Genomic DNA, 18635 nt, shown 5'->3' on the forward strand with positions numbered 1-18635 from the left:
GATTTCAATGGCAGTCAGTTACTGTGGGAGAGCTGGACAGCTATTGAAGGTCCTTAACACATCAGCTTGACTGATATCTGCTCCTTTCTGGAAGGAGGAACAATCTGAGCACTGCCAAAGCTACTAAAGAACCTCCAGCAGGTCACTGATGTAGATGTCTCTGACCAAACAATCAGAAACTGACTTCATGAGGGTGGTGTGAGGACCTGACATCCTCTAGTGGGCCATGTGCTCACTTCCCAGCACCGTGGAGCCTGATTATAATTTGCCATAGAATACCAGAACTGACAGATCCACTATTGGCATCTTGTGCTGAACACCCTGAACACACGTGACAGACGTGGAAGGGTCTGGAGAAGCCGTGGAGAATGTTATGCTTCCTCTAACATTGTTTGATCTGACTGGTCTGTGACTGCGTCTTATTAGTAATGGTCTGGGGAGGCATATCCATGGAAAGACACACAGGCTTCTACAGGCCAGACAGTGTCAACCTGCTATTAGGTATTGGGATTAAATTTTTGGACCCACTGTCAGACCCTACGCTGGTGCAGTGGGTCCTGGGTTTCTCCTGGTGCATGATAATGCCTGGCCCCCACTCTCGTTTCACCTAAATCCAATAAAATACCTCTGGGACATTATGTTTCAGTCCAGGCCACACCTCAGACTGTTCAGGAACTCAGTGATGCCCGGGTCCAGATCTGGTTGGAGATCCCCAGGGACACCATCCATCATCGTATTAGGAGCCCCAACGCTGACAGGCAAGCACACAAGCACGTGGGGGCCATACAAACTACTGAGAACCATTGTGTGATGCTGCAAAGAAATTTCAACAAAATAGACTAGCCTGCTGAATCATTTTTTCACTTTGATTTTCAGGGTGTCTTTGAATTCACCCCTCAGTAGGTTGATAATTTTCATTTCCATCAAACCATGTGGCATCCTTTCATTCCTAACACATCTCCCAGTCCATATCAGTGTAGAGACCCAGCATGATTTTTTCCCCATTGAGGTTTGATATGCTTTCAAAGTGTTTTTGAACAGTGTATTATCAGTTCTGCAAAATATGATTGGTATAAATGATTTGCATCATTACATTAGCCCACATTGATATAACGTATTTCTTCTCAACACAAAGACACTGTCTGTATTTGATTACATGTTAATACGATCTGTTAAACAGTCCGAGGATATTTTTTAGACATAAAAAGGTGAGAACATATCAATTTGTCCTCAGAGATGCATTGTGGCTTTAAGCGCAGAGTCCATTAAGAGCCGACTACATTGGCAGTGGGAATGAATTTACTTGCTGCAAATATTCTGTATAATGATCAGTGCCAATGGGACAGTGAAAGGCTTAATTGGCAGCCCAAGTAACATTTTAGACATTTCACGCTTTGCAAGCAGAAAAAGCAAAACAACACTTGGAAATAGGTTTTCCTAAATCAGATTTAAACCATTGATTTGATATTCAACTCAAGACGTCTGTTGCAGCCTGGCTGCACAAATCACATTTCAGACTACCCTGCGTGTGGGCATGTGGGCAATCTAATTTCCTTTTCATTCAGCTTCATTGGATACACGCTTTTAAGTAAATACTTTAAAACACTTAGAGGACCACAGCTCACTCAATTTTACTTTGAAAATGAAGAATAGGAGGATATTTTGAGTAAAGGAGTATATTGTTAAAAAGCCGTCGCATGTCAATAGGCGGTCATAATCTGGGAGTGGGTGTCATGTACGGTATTGAACTGGCAGCATCCTGGCTGCACGTTAAGGCAGTGGGGGTGGTTGCTGCATGTGTGCTTCAGTGAGTTATTACATGTGTCAGAAGCCTGTTTGCAGAATGGTGTGATAATTTTAAAGAAACCCCCCACTGCCTCGCACCCCCTCCTCCAGGGGTGATTATTCTTTCCTTCTTGTCCATAAATACATGTCCGTGCAGACACCGTATTTGCCTGCTTTTCCGCGGCGTTTGACTGGCAAGCCGGGTAATAACCTTCATGCTAGGAGGGATTAGCTGCAGAATGCAAATGGCAGATGTGACATGTGTGCATACATCTTGTTTGCAGGTAGAGAGGTTTTCTATGTGGGCTGTTTAGAGGCAAGGAGGAGAGGACAGCATGAAACTGCTGGCAACCCATATGGGAGAAATAGCTGATGAATCGATGGAGATATTGATGAATAGATGGAGGCAATCACAGCTGTAAGTTACTATTGTGCGCAGCTTGAAAATGTTTGCAGTTGTCACAGGCTGACTGCTGCATCTGGTTATCCTTGTCAGTTTGTCAAGTGTAAAAAAAAAAAGAAGAAACGATTAAGACAGAGATGCCAGTAGTTTGCGTGTGCGTGATCATCGTCCATGGGTAATTATATCATATGCACTGGAACAGGGAAAGAGCTACACGGTGTAAATAATTGAGCAGTCATCCAGTTTTGTCATTCACCAGCTTGGATATGTTAATCACCAGCTTTGTACCATTATTTACACACAAACTGACAAACAGAATGGATATTTTAGGCATGATGTATTGAAGAGATGTGTCACATCTCCGTTTACTCCAGCCCACAGCTGCAGATTACCACTTTTGTGGCAGTTTAAGTGCAACATTTTGATGGTAAATTCCAAGATTTATCCTTTTAAGTTGGATGCATTAAACACACTATTGGCAGAATCTGCAATAGTCTTATTCACTTCCTTTTCTGGCATTAGAGAGGAGGATTGATGCCCTTCTCACGTCTCAGTGATGCATTTGCTACAGCCAGTGTGTAGAATAATTATTGGAACCACTGACACCATTGTCTTTATATAAAAGATGGATGTAGTCACCCTGACAAAACCCATCAGTTATTAAAATCCTGCTATGATGCAAGAAGCTGAGTGTTTTTGTTGTGACTGTCATGGACTTTAGATGTCACGAGCTGATGTCACAAGCGGGGGGCACATCTGATTGTGATACTGAGGGACACTGAGTAACAAATGAACAATGAAAATAGCAATTAAGATGAAAAACTTATTTACTGAGATCATAGAGCCAGGAAAGTTGCTAATGCTGGTTTAAGGCATTTCCACAGTGGCTTTCCTTTTTAGAACTTTTAGTCCATCTTTAACAGATGTGGGGGAAAAAATTGTTTCACGAGACTGTGAGAAACTGAATACATCCCATGATTGTAGAACCATCTTTAGCAGCAAAACCCTTCAAAATGACCTCCACGGGTGTGAACGTCTCTGACTAAACCCTGTGCTCAGTTCCTGGCATCGTTGAACAGAATTGACAGGTTCACCACCACAGAGCAGGTTCAGCCTGAACAGATGTGACAGATGTGACAAGGTTTGGAGAAGCTGTGGACGTGGACATTATTTACCATGACTGGTTGGTGGTGGGTCAGTGATGGTGTGGGGAGGCATATCCATGGCGGGACACACAGGCCGCTAAGCAAAAAAAAAAAGATCATCCATCTTTTACAGATGTGAAAAAAAACTTTCACAGCTCTGTGAAAAACAAGTCTGAGGGAGATTTGCTGCTGAGCCTGGGATCTTTGTCCTGTTACATGATACGGTTTGGGCCAAGCTTTAGCTGTTGGGTGGATGACCTCAAATCTGAATTCAGAATTCTTTGATATACAGAGGAGTTCATGACAAACTCAGTGACTGGAATGTGCAGGTCCTTTGTCCTACTGTACAAGTCCAATCAACACCCCGTCACCACCATGCTTGACAGTTTGTATGAGGTGTTTGGATTTGCCAATTTATTTTAGATGCAACTTTGCAAACCTAAGCTGTGCTGCCCTGTTCTTTTTATAGCGAAGAGGCTTTCTCCTGGCAATACTCCCGAACAAGCCATACTTGTTCACTCTTTTTCTAAGTGGCAAGTCATGAAATATAACCTTTACCATGTTAACTGAGGCCTGTGGAGTCTGAGATGTAACTCCTGCACGGTGGATTATCTGGGATGTCCACTCCTGGGAAGATTGCAACATTGTGTTGACACACATAAACACTTCAGACCAGCAAACTGCCAGAATTTCAGTATTTATAGAGGTGCTCACACTTTCTGATGATCTTTTAATTGAGTACATGTAATTAGCAGTTCCTGGTTGCTGGCTTTTTTCATCTTCTTTTATCTGAGATTCAACTTGTGTTCCATTATACTTAAATCACAGGTGCCAGCATTCGTTTTTTTAATTTTGAGAAATTCGTGACTTTTTTCTCCCCATTTCCATTCGATATGCTCGGCTAAGCTAGTCTGTGATGGAAAGCATACGTTTATCACATGCGGTGGTATCAATCATGTCATTCAGAGTTGATTGTGCCAAAGAAGCAAATAGCAGATTGGAAAATAAAAGAAAGACAAAATAGGATCCATAGTTGGGAGAGCACAATGTGTGGACAAGAGTTTTTAGATTGTAACAGTAATATGTATATTATAAAAATTCAAAATAATGCTATATTATGTCAATCAGAGGGTTTTTTTTGCCTCTTTTATTTCGCTGGCACGTTTTTCTCTTTGCTGATGCAGATTGTCATGATTTTCCAGTCTGCTCCCCCCTGGCATTTTACAGTCTTTCAGTTTATTTTGGTCGAAGCCCTTTCAGTTTGGTCCCAAGTGATTTGGCCTCTTGGGAACTCGTTTGTAAATGACCTCTCTTATGGATCGAACGTGTTGCTAATTAGCACTAATCTCTTACCTGTTTTGCACAAATTTTAGATGCAATTAGGACATTTTGAAAATAAAGTGAAATTTGCCTCCTGTAGCCTGCGTCTGTCAGTGCTGCTTGGCCCCAGTAGAGCAAAGGACAGCTATGTGTCTTGCAGCTAAAATATATGAATATTTTAAGATGCTTTTTTTCTCCAGCATTTCACCACAGACAGTGTTGGAGTCAGTGATTGTAGCATAATTACAAGCATCCTTTAAAAATACATGAGAATTGCACTCTTGAATCTTATTAGATACTCAGTTCAGGCTAGACTAAGCATTGCTACTGGTGTTGTCTCATTTGAGAACACGAGGAGACACATACGAGCTGAAAACAGCTTAAAACCTAATTAGTTTTCTTTTTGTTTTTTTGTTTTTTGTTTTTGCTGTGGAGGCTTTGGAGAAGGGGAGCCTGTGCTATAAAAACTACATTAATAATTTAAGTTCAATTTCCTCAGTTCACCTTTACTGATGATAGGTAATTTATCCTTAAGCTGTCTGAACAAGCACCAAAACAAATGCTTACAAATGCTCTATCGCCTTTGTTTTCACCTTCTACTGACCAACAGTGACACAAAAGAGCCAAAAGTTTGGAAGCAAAAAGTCTCTTTTCCCCCCTCATTGTCTATAAAACCCCGTGAAAAAGCCAAAGTGATAAAGCTTTAGCTGCCGCTCTGTGCCTTCCAACATTCCTTTTTCATCCGTGACAATCACCCTCCAGGCAAAACCCTACTGAAGGCATAAATCTTTAAAGTGATCACAAATACATTTCTTCTTCTTCTTTGTGTTTTTTTAATGTACTGCAAACTCGCATTTTAAATCTTCTTTTCAGCTGTGGCTGAGTATTAAGCATGGGTCGAGCTAAGATGGGAATTACATAGGGTCAGTAAATTTATTAACCAACAGCAGCATCATGCTGTGAGCTGTAAGGCCAGGCAAGCAGCCACAGACGTGACTGCAAACAGCAGTTTAGTGAGAGGCCTTTTTCATGTGTCAGCAGGCAAGTGTAATAGCATGCATGCGTAAGAGAATCAATTAAAATCAAGGTCATACAATGCCCTTACCAGACCTAAGCAAGTGGGCTACGTCTTTTAAAGCAATTGCCTTTGACACTCACTCCTTGTACATGTGACAGCTGCAGTGGACAAACAGATGGAAGGTCGGAGAGAGTGACAGGAAAAACTGATTAGCAACTGTACAACAAATTCTAACCTGCTGCCCAAAGGTCTGAAAGTGTACTCGGTAACACTTTATGCTATGTAAAGGGTGTAATTCCCCTGTAATTAAATGGATTTTCAATTTGCTGTAAATTCACTGTACTTTTCAGGCACAGGCTGCGTTGTGGGGTGGATTACTCTGGGCTTTTTACATCTTTATTTTTCTTTTTTTTACATCTTTATTTAAGAATCATTATGTTGACGTGCATGATGGATGTTCTGTTATTTAATTGACCATTTGTTTTATCAATATAAATGCAATACAGTGGGCCCTCGTTTATTGCAGGAGTTACGTTTGAAAAATAACCCGCAATAGGTGAGATCCGCGATGTAGCCAACTTTAGTTTTTGCAATTATTATAGATGTTTTAAGGCTGTAAAACCCCTCACTACACACTTTATATACTTTTCTCATACGTTAAATTCTACCTTCTTTTATCATGTCCAGAAGTCCAACTTCTTGTGCAATGGTAGCATCTTCCTTTGCCTTTTGGGTGCTCCCACAGGTGCCTTTGATGGTGCAAAACGTTTCGTCGACATTGTTGTGTTTGTTGGGGAGAAAACTTACAAACATACAGTACAGCACTTCAGAGTCACACTGCTAGGGATCGAAGATTTATGTAAATTTGACAAGCTGAACTCATTCTGTACTCATTCTGTACTGATACGTTGAAATAACATGTAATTAAAGTGTAATTACATTATCGTAAAGTGTTTCTGTGTATTCAAAATGAGCAGCACCTCTTCCCCATTAACCTGTTATAGAGTTGAATTTTAAAGTGAAGTTCAAATAAATAAATCTGACACTAAGTGGTTACAACTCATATACTCTCCCTCTCCCTCTCTCTCTTTTTTCCTACCAAAAATGCTTTTATTATTACATTTATCTGTTGGGTTGGGAAATGGTGGCACTGACAAAAACACAGGAGGTGGAGCTGAAGGTGGCAGAGGTAAGATGTTAGGATTTTTTTGGGGAAGTGACCAGGAGGGACAGGATTAGAACTGAGTATACCAGAGGGGCAGCTATATCACAGAGATAGCTGCTGTTGAAGATGGAGCTGCCAGGCAAGAGTTAGAGAGGAGGATCCCAGTCCCTCTTCACTATATCATAGGAGGAGATGCAGAGGGTTGATGTGACAGGAGAGGATGCTAGGGATAGGGTGAGACGGAGGAAGAGGATCTTTTATGGCAACCCGTCAAAAGAAAAAAAAAAAAAGAGAAGGCGATCAGTAAACTAAGAGAACAGTGGTTTGAGTTATGGAAAATGACACAAAATGATTTGAGATGGTTAATAATGACACTCATAACAGTGTGGTCAGTTTATATATCTGTGTGAGTGCATTAAAGCCTATTAATATTTGACAGCCGAACTGCTCGAGTGTAAGTTTCCTGCATTAGTCCTGCTCAGTGGCGCCATTGAACATTTACACAAAGCTGGATCTTTCACTGTTGTTCAAGGTGAACAGGGAGAACGCATGCTATCTAGTGCACTGGCATGGTTCACTGATGAGTTTTTGATTGTTTGTGAACAATAGCGGCACTCAATGGTGCAAAGAAGGCAAGCATGTCTGCTCCCTCAGCATCCCTTTTTTAAAAAGATTTTAGTGTTTCTGGCCACCTGGTGAGTGCACGCTTCACATTCAGTTTCATCTCCATGACAACCGACCAAACTTCACTCACTGAATAGGCTGCCTTAAATGCCTGAAATCTCTTTAACAGCTCAAGAGATGCGTCAGGGTTTACATATGCTACTGTGGCACTTTCAGACTGAGCGACTAACAGTTACATTTAAGAAAATATTAGAACATCAGCCTTTTCTTTTCAGTAGTGCATGGCCTTTACCGCTCAGTGGTGTGCTCTGGGTGTTGAAGGGCAGGTCCACAGAGACTCCTTTTTTATTTATTTTACGCTACAAAACTGACCAGCTTTAAGCTTCAGCCCTTTGCCTTGTTGCACAGAATACAGAACAGTCATCTCTTTTCTGTTTTCTTCAGTGTAAGTAGGCGCAGAGCCATTCCATTCTTCTGCCCACTGTTCAGGTCTTTGAATGGAGAGTATTTGTGTTTTGGCTCTGAGCGTGGCACACTGCATAATTGCATTTTGCCGTGTCAGGTCTCACAACTGCAGACTTCAGTGGGTTCATCCACAGACACGCCTGATTAACAATAGGCTGGCTCACATGCTTTTCATGGTTACTTAATTGTTTTGTGTCCTCTCATGTAACCCACTCTCTCTGGCATTATATTAATTAAACCTTTTAGTTAACGGCATAACTCATGCTGTTAAATCAGAAAGTACAAAGGTATTAAGTCGCCACACTGAACTAATAGTGGGCCAAGGTATGAGTCATTTTCCTCTCAGGCTTTGTGGAGTGATATTATGAATTCATGGTGGTTGAATGTCAAAATTATTATTATTATATTTTTAGATTTGTGCTTAATTTGCACTATTAGCCATGCAGGATGCATCAACTCTGCCTTGTACTGTATGCCAGCACAGTCTCACCTAAACAGAATCAGATAAGCAGACTCTGTCTGTCTGCTTATTGATAAAAACAAAGAGTCTTGTCAGCTACTGACACTCTTTCCTCCGAAGACTACCATATAGGCCCTTTATGCAACTATATGAATAAATGTATGTAAAATGTGCGCAGTGTCATCACCTTTACAAGGGCAGAATTTGGCACCCTGCATCCCTTAAAATAAAGGGTCTAATTCTAACTCAAACCATCATCATTTTTTTAACTTCAATTTAATCAAGTTCTTCAGTGCCAAGTGAAAATTAGACGTGCTGATCTGCACATTTAAAACAGACTTTGACTCAATATTCACCTCTTTATTTAGGATGGACCTATTAATAACTTTTACACTACTTTATAAATGTGTGTATATATATCTCTCTATATCGATCGATATATATATATATATAAAAAAAAAAACACCCAGCACGCCCCTGCGGGCGGTTTATCCTTCAAGCTCGGGTCCTCTACCAGAGGCCTGGGAGCTTGAGGGTCCTGCGCAGTATCTTAGCTGTTCCCAGGACTGCGCTCTTCTGGACAGAGATCTCCGATGTTATTCCCGGGATCTGCTGGAGCCACTCGCCTAGCTTGGGAGTCACCGCACCTAGTGCTCCGATTACCACGGGGACCACCGTTACCTTCACCCTCCACATCCTCTCGAGCTCTTCTCTGAGCCCTTGGTATTTCTCCAGCTTCTCGTGTTCCTTCTTCCTGATATTGCTGTCATTCGGAACCGCTACATCGATCACTACGGCCGTCTTCTTCTGTTTATCTACCACCACTATGTCCGGTTGGTTAGCCACCACCATTTTGTCCGTCTGTATCTGGAAGTCCCACAGGATCTTAGCTCGGTCATTCTCCACCACCCTTGGGGGCATCTCCCATTTTGACCTCGGGACTTCCAGGTTATACTCGGCACAGATGTTCCTGTACACTATGCCGGCCACTTGGTTATGGCGTTCCATGTATGCCTTGCCTGCTAGCATCTTGCACCCTGCTGTTATGTGCTGGATTGTCTCTGGGGCATCTTTACACAGCCTGCACCTGGGGTCTTGCCTGGTGTGATAGACCCCAGCCTCTATGGATCTTGTGCTCAGAGCTTGTTCTTGTGCTGCCATGATTAGTGCCTCTGTGCTGTCTTTCAGTCCAGCTTTGTCCAGCCACTGGTAGGATTTCTGGATATCAGCCACCTCCTCTATCTGCCGGTGGTACATACCGTGCAGGGGCCTGTCCTTCCATGATGGTTCCTCGTCTCCCTCCTCTTTCTTGGGTTTCTGCTGCCTGAGGTATTCACTGAGCACTCGGTCAGTTGGGGCCATCTTCCCAATGTATTCTTGGATGTTCCTTGTCTCATCCTGGACTGTGGTGCTGACACTCACCAGTCCCCGGCCCCCTTCCTTCCGCTTAGCGTACAGCCTCAGGGTGCTGGACTTGGGGTGAAACCCTCCATGCATGGTAAGGAGCTTTCTTGTCTTTATGTCAGTGGCTTCTATCTCCTCCTTTGGCCAGCCTATTACCCCAGCAGGGTACCTGATCACGGGCAGGGCGTACGTGTTGATGGCCCGGATCTTGTTCTTACCATTCAGCTGACTCCTCAGGACTTGCCTGACCCTCTGCAGGTACTTGGTGGTTGCAGCTTTTCTAGCGGCCTCTTCATGGTTCCCATTCGCCTGCGGGATCCCCAAGTACTTGTAACTGTCCTCTATGTCTGCAATGTTGCCTTCTGGTAGTTCAATCCCCTCAGTTCTGACTACCTTCCCTCTCTTTGTTACCATCCGACTACACTTCTCCAGTCCGAACGACATTCCAATGTCATTGCTGTATAGCCTGGTAGTGTGGATCAGTGAATCGATGTCTCGTTCACTCTTGGCATACAGCTTGATGTCATCCATGTACAGGAGGTGGCTGACAACTGCTCCGTTCCGTAGTCGGTATCCGTAGCCAGTCTTGTTAATGATCTCACTGAGGGGGTTCAGGCCTATGCAGAACAGCAGTGGGGACAGAGCATCTCCTTGGTAGATCCCGCACTTGATGGTGACTTGTGCTATGGGCTTGGAGTTGGCCTCTAGTGTTGTACGCCACATCCCCATTGAGTTCCTGATGAAGGCTCTTAGGGTCCCATTGATCTTGTACAATTCTAGGCATTCCAGTATCCAGCTGTGGGGCATTGAGTCATAGGCCTTCTTGTAATCAATCCAGGCAGTGCACAGGTTGGTCAGTCTGGTCTTGCAGTCTCGGCTGATTGTTCTGTCTACCAGTAGCTGGTGTTTTGCGCCTCTGGTATTCTTGCCAATTCCTTTCTGTGTCCCGCTCATGTATTGACCCATGTGCCTGTTCATCTTAGCCGATATGATGCCTGACAGGAGCTTCCATGTAGTACTGAGGCAGGTTATTGGTCTGTAGTTGGAGGGGACCGGTCCCTTCTTGGGGTCCTTGGGGATCAGGACCGTCCGGCCTTCAGTTAGCCATTCCGGGTGTCTCTCGTTAACTAGCAGCTGGTTCATTTGTGCTGCCAGACGCTCGTGGAGTGCAGTCAGCTTCTTCAGCCAGTAGGCGTGAACCATGTCAGGTCCTGGTGCTGTCCAACTCTTCATACTGGAGACCCTTTCTTGGATATCTGCCACTGTGATGGTTACTGGACCCTGTTCAGGGAGGTCGCTGTGGTCAGCCCTCAGATCCTCTAGCCACTGAGCATTGCCGTTATGGGTTGCATCCTTCTCCCATATGCTCTTCCAGTATTGCTCCGTCTCCAGCCTTGGTGGTGCTGTTCTCTTATTGTTCCCTTGCCACTGAGAGTACACCTTTGCTGGTTCTGTGGAGAACAGCTGGTTTATTCTCCTGCCTTCTATCTCTCTGGTGTACCTCCTCAAGCGGCTGGCCAAGGCTGTGAGTCTTTGCTTGGCAGTTTCCAAGGCCTCAGGTATGGACAGCTTGCTGTATTTCTTAGGCACCTTATTTGTCGCACCTTTCTGCAACTCCGTTAGTTGGCTAACCTCCCTCCGTGCTACTTTGATCTTGCCCTCTAGCCTCCTTCCCCATGGAGGGTACTGCCCCTTGTCGCTGTTCAACTTGTAGCCAAGCATCTCACTGATCACTGTTGCCGTATTGTAGATCAGCTTGTTAGTGTTGGTAATCGTGGTTGTAGGTATTGTCCGTAGTGCTGCATTAACATCATCTAGCAGACCTTCTGAGGGTACTTCACGTAATCTTGGTAACCGGCTACGGGGGATCCAGGTTTCAAGCTTGGCCATGACCCTATTTTTCAGGTCAGTTCCTCTCGCACTCAACGATCCTTCTCCTATCGCACTTGGGGCTATGTACCCAATCTCGGGTGGGGGTGATGATATCGCCCCCCTGACCTGGCGTCCTGACTCCTCCTTGCCGTAGCATTTGTGTTGTACCTCGTCAATCTCTAGCTGTGAGAGCAGTCCCTTCTTTCGAATGTTGGAACACTGAGCTACTAGTTGTTTCGCCGTCATTGTGGATGTTGGGTATCGAAGAATCCATAGGTCCCTCATCCTATTCATGTAGCCCCTTCCGCCGGGGTCACTTAGTAGCATTCCAACAACGCCCTGTTTTCGTCTCTTGCCCACCGATGCCTTCTTGTTCCAGTAGCCCACTTTTCGTCAGGGTGCCCTGGTTCCTCAACACCTGACGCGGACCTTGTTGATCCGGGCGACGTCCGAGCCGGCATGCCTTCATATTTATCTGTCTCGCTCATGTCTGCGGTATATATATATATATATATATATATATATATATATATATATATATATATATATATATATATATATATATATATATGTATATAAAAAATCTACTAAGTGTATATTTTATGAATAAATATAAATATATCACCAAAATTTCAGCAGTACTTTAAAGTTAAAATTATTTGCGCTCCTTTTAATGTGAGAGATAAAGTTATGTAGACATTAAAATGATTGCTGCCTTTCAAAATTGCTAATAAGCTTTGGTTAGATTGCTTCTAAATACATATTTGATTTTTGCTTTGTGAAGTTCAGTCTCAGTTTCAGCTTTCAGAGCCTTACAATAAGAGAAGGAATAGGGGAAGTAGGCTAAATTACTTATACAGTTAAAAACCCCTGCGTACTCGCTACTCTTGGTCTACTCCACATTTAATTCAATTCAGTTTAAATATATTTTGCCAAATCACAACAAAAGTCATCTCAAGGCACTTTATATTGTAGGATAAAGACCCTACAATAATAGAGAGAAATCCTAACAACTAGAGGACCCCCTATGAGCAAGCACTTTGGCAACAGTGGGAAGGAAAAACTCCTTTTTCACAGGAAGTTGCTGAGATTGGCTGGTGGTTAGAGGAGGAAGACAGGAGGAAGCCGTGCTGTGGAATAGAGCCAAGGATTAATAATAACTTATAATTAAATGCAAAGTGGTTTATAAACACATGGTGAGTAAAAAGGGTTTAGAGAAGGCGAAACACTCAGCATCATAGGAAGCCCCCAGCAGCCTACGTCTATTGCAGCCTAGGATTCAGGACCACATGGTCCAGCCCTAACTAAGTTGTGTCAAAAAGGAAAGTCTTGAGTCTAATTTTAAAAGTAGAGACCTTGTCTATCTCCTGAATCCGAGCTGGGAGCAGGTTCTACAGAAGAGGGGCCTGAAAGCTTTTAAATATCCCAGGTACCACAAGTAAACCAGACGTCTGAGAGCGAAGTGCTCTATTAGTGTGATGTGATACTATGATGTCTTTAAGATAAGATGGGGCCTGATTATTCAAGACCTTGTATGTGATGAGAAGGATTTTAGATTTGATTCTGGATTTAACAGATAATGAGTATTCTAAATTGTAAATTGTGAAAATATGTACATAGCCTTTTGAAGCTCAGATTCTTTTTATTTTATTTGTATGTATTTTGCATAGCTTGTATTTCTTTGGGGTGTTTTTCATTGTACTTGTAAATTTGTAGTTTTTCTAATTGTTTTTAAATGGTTTTTTTTCTATTCTATTTATCTGTCTATGCCTATTTTTTTAAAAAAAAAATCTTGATCTCAGTGAGACTGCAGGCAAAGCTGGATCTATTAGTATGTTCCTCAAGCGGTTACGCAAACTTTCTACTGATAACAGAATTCAGCATTATCTTTTTGTCAAAACACAAACCAGCCGATTTAGATTTCTGACTGTGAAAGAAGAAATGTCAAGCTGTTCTTTCCTTCAGGTGATTTTAGACACTCTCAAGGTTGTAGATTCAGCCCTGAATCCAGAGAAAATCGTTTTGTGTGCTGTTGTTGCTGTGCTTCAGATTACGTCTACATATTTAGGTGTTATTTATTATTTAAACTCTAAGTAACAAACAAAAAAGACCCCAGTGTGTTTGGAAGAAATCTGAAGACCAAAAGCAGATATAATAATCTGTTTCTCCCATTAATTCTGTTTTAAATAGTATCTCTTATTATGTTCGATTACCATTTCCACTACAAGGCTCCTAAATAATTTATTTTCTATTTGTTCTGTGATTTGCTTTTTTTACTCTGCAATGCTGGTTTCAGCTTTTACTAAACCCTTTAGTCACGTATCTTGATGCATATATTTTGTCTTATTGTCTGTAATTCTTTGTCAGCAAAGCAAATTTTAAATCCCTCTTAGTCAGCTGATTCGGTAAAAACATGGCTATTTCTCACAGGAGCGGCTCTTATTAATCTTCATTTCCCTGAGTCTTCAATGGTGTCATGGTGTCATGATGTTGTGAAAATGTGCTTTCAGTCAGCTCATATGCCTCACATTCACAGCTGTGTTTTTGGACAGTGATGTCCTGACAGCACCTGAGCCATGCATATTCTCAGTATGTGATAATTAAACACTAATAATAGTGTGATATTTAGGCCTGCACATTACCCATGAACAGAAATCTGCAGGATCTGCGGTGCAGACATACAGTAAAGCTACTTTTTAATTTTTTTTAATTTTTTTATCAGGACTTAACCTAAAAAACACGTTTTCAGTTATTTAAGCTGTATTTCAGCTACAGCAGTCAAACTACATCAATAGGATATAAACGATGGAAATAGCCATTGAGCGCTTATCTGTAGTTTGTGAAGCCCTTTTTAGGGGCTTTACATGTTAGCATGATTGCTTGGCATCATCTGAAGTGGCTACATTTGGAAGAGGTGCTACATTATCAAAACACTCACAAGATCTGGTTGTAAGATGCATCTATACTGCATGAGAGCATTACTTGGATATGTTATCCATCCATCCATCTATTCATCAGATCACCAGTCAAAGGACTAATGCTAACTTTCACATCTATGGCCAATTTAGAATCACCAGATAACCCAGCGAGCATGTGTTTAGAATACATCCATGCCAGGCTATTTAGGGCCTTTTTGGGATGACTTTGCATTGTGGCCCAGGGTGGAACAGTGGTGCAAGAAGGTCCTGGAGTTGAATCCAGATACCAGAAATCTTGTCAATTACGGGTAAATAAAAATTAAATAGAATTTTACTCACCAAAACTGGACCATGGGCTTCTTGGATGACCTATACCACACATGAGACCATTTTGCATGTGCTTTGGCACAAAAGGCACCAAAGCTACAAACACTGTTGAATTAGTTCAGGTAAATCCTAGCAGACAGCAAGCAGCCTAGTTGGCACCCACATCTCACCCATTCCCTGATTAACCCTTGTATGGTGTTCGGGTCTGTGAGACCCGTGTTCAGTTTTTTTCAAAAGAAAAATTAAACAATTAATTATTTTTTCACGTGTAAATGTGTTGTGTCTTTCCACTCACTCCACTTGATTATAACTGATTTATTTATAACATTTTATATAAAAGAAAAACGAGAAGCACATTAATTCATAAATGTGATCTAACAAAGGTAAAGGGAAAAAATTAACCATGTTTGCTGTTCATATGTCTTGTAATTGGGATGAAGTAAACATCTGTTGAGTAATTTAACATAAAATTGTTTGATAGTGTTAATTTGGAAAGCCAAAACTCTAGCGGGTCCACCAGACCCATGAACACTGGCTGAGTAACAAAAATACGAACACCACACAAGGGTTAAAGTGAGAGGTTATTAAAAATAATCACAGCCTCGTGAGCAGGAAAATTAGAGGAAGAGACCAGGCTGTAAACATAGGGTGCCTATAAGGACCCAACTTCAAGTACCCATTCAAGGAACAACAGTTTTTGGCACGTCAATGATCTACTTTTTAACCCCAGCGGTTGGTTTCTGTTTAATAATGACAATTTTTGTGTCCAGTTTGATTTTAGCCTTACTGATGTTTTTTAAGTACATTATGATTTTTGCATCTCATTCACACATTTACTTGAGCCCTGTTTTGTAAACTCTCAATGATTTTTAAAGAAAATAAACAGGCTGCTTTAAAGTAAGAATAAAAAGTGTGAAAGTTTGACCGTCCAAAAACTGCATTATCTTAAAAGTGTGAAGTGAAATGTTTTTTGTGATTGCATAAGCTTAAATTCTACCAGGCAAACAGCTCTAAATAATTTGCCAGGCTTCTGGAAAGGCCATTCTCATTTCATATGCTCATATTACTGCTCTGTGCGCACTGCAGTCATCCTTGTAGACTGTTTTGTCATTTAGTGGAGATATTCATAGGAGACTCATACTCCAGCTTTAAACAAGGGAAAGCAAGCCAGACTCCTACCCCTTTATGGCTGCACGGAGACCGGAGTGCAGCGCAGCGCACTTTGTGCATCTGACTGAGCAAGGCTGTCCGTTCATATTATGCTTTCACATTACAACGATCCATAAAGCGTTTTAATGTGGGCCCATCTACAAACCTTCAGTCTGAATAAAGCTAAATTACATCATGCTGCTTGCCATGCTTCTGTTTCCCCATGCATTCGTACATGGTGAGGAGTTCAAAGTCACCGTGAGCCCTGTAGTGCCAATGCACCCAGTGAGTCTACGATGAAGCTGTTTGTAAGTGGAAATATAGACCTGAAGTGGAATCCACTTTACTGCTGCACTTGCTGAAGTTTCCTGCTGCATGATTCATTTCAGTCTGTATATTTAATGAAAGTGACAGCAGATTGCACCAATTAGTGGGATAACTGACGTAAAAGTAAGATGAACCACATCCTGTGTAAATATTTTTTCCCCTTACATGCTGTGATTGATAAATATATAATAAATGGTATAAATATGCTCAAAGAGAGAGAGAGAGAGAGAGATGTGGTAGTTTATATTTGGAGGAAAAAAAGAAATGAATTTATACGTTTCTTGTTGAACCCGTAAAACCTCATCTACAGACATTTTACTGGATCGTGTGTTACAACATTAGCACGACACATGAATGTCCATCTGTCACTGTGATGTTTTTTAGTTTTATTGTCCAGGTTCTTTCTAGCTTTGTGTTTTTGTCTATCTTTGGAGTAGGGTTCTGTATTCTCCTGCAATTTATCTTTCTGTTATATGTTGTTTATTTTCTTATGCCTGATACAAGTTCTTCATGGTGTTGTTATTTCATCCTTTCAGTTCGGAGCTTCTGTTTTGTAGATCCTTAGGTTCATTCTGTTAATCCCCCTTTGTTTCCCCATTCTGTTCCTCTGCAGTCTTTTGTCTGTGTTTGTCTTTTTGTCTTGTTCCCTCATTTTGTTGTGTCAAATAATCGTCTCTTCAATCAGTTGTGTTGCACTCTTCCTGTTTTATTTCGCTAAGTGTTGTTCAGTTTAAGTCCCTCTTGAGTCTTCATGTTAGTAACTCTCGGCTATGTTCTCACCTGTTCTCTCTCATCTCAATATCTTGTAAGTGTATGTTGTCCGAGTGTCCCTTTGTCCTTTCTCGTGTACTCCCTCATGATTGTGTCTCCCTGCTCTTGGTTTCCTAGTTTTCAGTTCTGTTCGGATTTTTGAGTTCATCCCTTGTCTCCCGAGTCCTGCATCTGGGACCACGTCCTGCCTTTCTGTGTGACTATTATATATATTATATTCAGTGAATTTTAATGCATTTGGAATAGTCTGTTGCTTTAGCAAATGCCATTGCTCACAAATCCAGGAAATCTTCTGTTAGATGATGAATAACTCCACAGCAATGCAAATGCAGTTGGATCATCAGAGTTGCAGCAGAAGTGTTTGTGTAGATCTTGTTGGTGAAGATGAAAACCAAGCAAAGAAAGCATGTGACCACTATTGTGAGCCTGCCACCCCTGCTGAAAGCAGATGGAAGGGGAAACGTAAAATATCATGTGACAGTCATGTGATAGCATGTATAGATAGAGGGCACACTTTGCTGTGACATCAACAGCTGCAAGTAATTAAAGCTTCACTGACTGGAACGTCATTCCTTATGCTGCACTGGTTATTAAAATCGCAACGTTCGGATGTGAAGATGAAGTGCTTAAAATATATATATATATATATTTTTTTTTTACAACAGCAGCCAACTCAGATATGATATTTGCACTTTGGCTTTACTTCATGTTGCTTAACAAGGTCTGCCCTTGTTTTTCTTTTCATGGATAAAGGGTATTTTTTCCTACTCTTTCACACCTGACAAAATTTTGATGAAAACACTAGTAGCCCAAAAATCTTTTCAACAACGTCAGTCATTCAGTAAGCCAAATTCATTCTCCTAGCATAGGCTGCCGCTGCCTCTGCGCTCTGACCAAAATACACACAGGAGACAAAACAAAAATCCATTAAATAGTTGATGCAGCCTTGAATAAAGTCAGTACCTCTGAAGCTTTGAAATGTCTCTGTGGACTCATAAAACCAGTGACCCAGATGGCTCCCAGGTTGTGGGGAGCATGCAGTTACACTATTTTGTGTGAATGTCAGCGGCCGTGTGTGCCTTCGCACACACAGAGACACACTTTAGGTGAGTTGTTTGTCGTGTGAAAATCCGTGCAGTGCGAGGCTACGCACACAGATATTGTATGACCCAAGTTCAGGTCCAGAGAGAGACAGAGGGAGAGAGGAACATGACTGAAGTGAAGCGTGAAGAGAGCAGCCTGGGTTGTGAGCAAGAACAACCTCTGCATGTGGAATGAGTTCCAGGCGGGAGGCAGAGAGGAGAGGAGGAGGAAGCACTAGTGCAAGTGCAGCAAGCTTCTCAGCACTGGTATGTTAACAACACGCCAGGTTTTGTGTGCGCCTCTGTGTGCACGTACATCGTGTGTGCGTGAGAGAGAGAGAGAGAGAGAGAGTTATCTAGTAGATGGTAGGGTATGATTGCCGTGTGCACGAGGGAGGAT

The 18635-nt window shown here is 42.0% G+C and overlaps 1 protein-coding gene across 2 annotated transcripts in view; it reads left to right on the top strand.

The window, feature by feature from the left end:
• The window catches only part of tspan4a (tetraspanin 4a), a 194360-nt gene that overhangs the window by 25701 nt on the left and 150024 nt on the right, over window positions 1–18635 (top strand). The window contains exon 1 of one of the 2 annotated variants that reach the window (XM_085459732.1): window positions 18487–18502. The exons of the other annotated variant lie outside the window; for it this stretch is intronic. The gene's annotated coding sequence lies outside the window, so the exon portion shown is untranslated. Of the gene's footprint in view, window positions 1–18486; window positions 18503–18635 lie in introns of those variants that run through there. 2 annotated transcript variants of the gene reach the window in all.

Source organism: Copadichromis virginalis, linkage group LG1 (genome assembly GCF_057382275.1).
Source record: "Copadichromis virginalis isolate Kocher_CV1m ecotype Utaka linkage group LG1, C_Virginalis_male_GT1.1, whole genome shotgun sequence".
Classification (NCBI taxonomy): Eukaryota; Metazoa; Chordata; class Actinopteri; order Cichliformes; family Cichlidae; genus Copadichromis; species Copadichromis virginalis.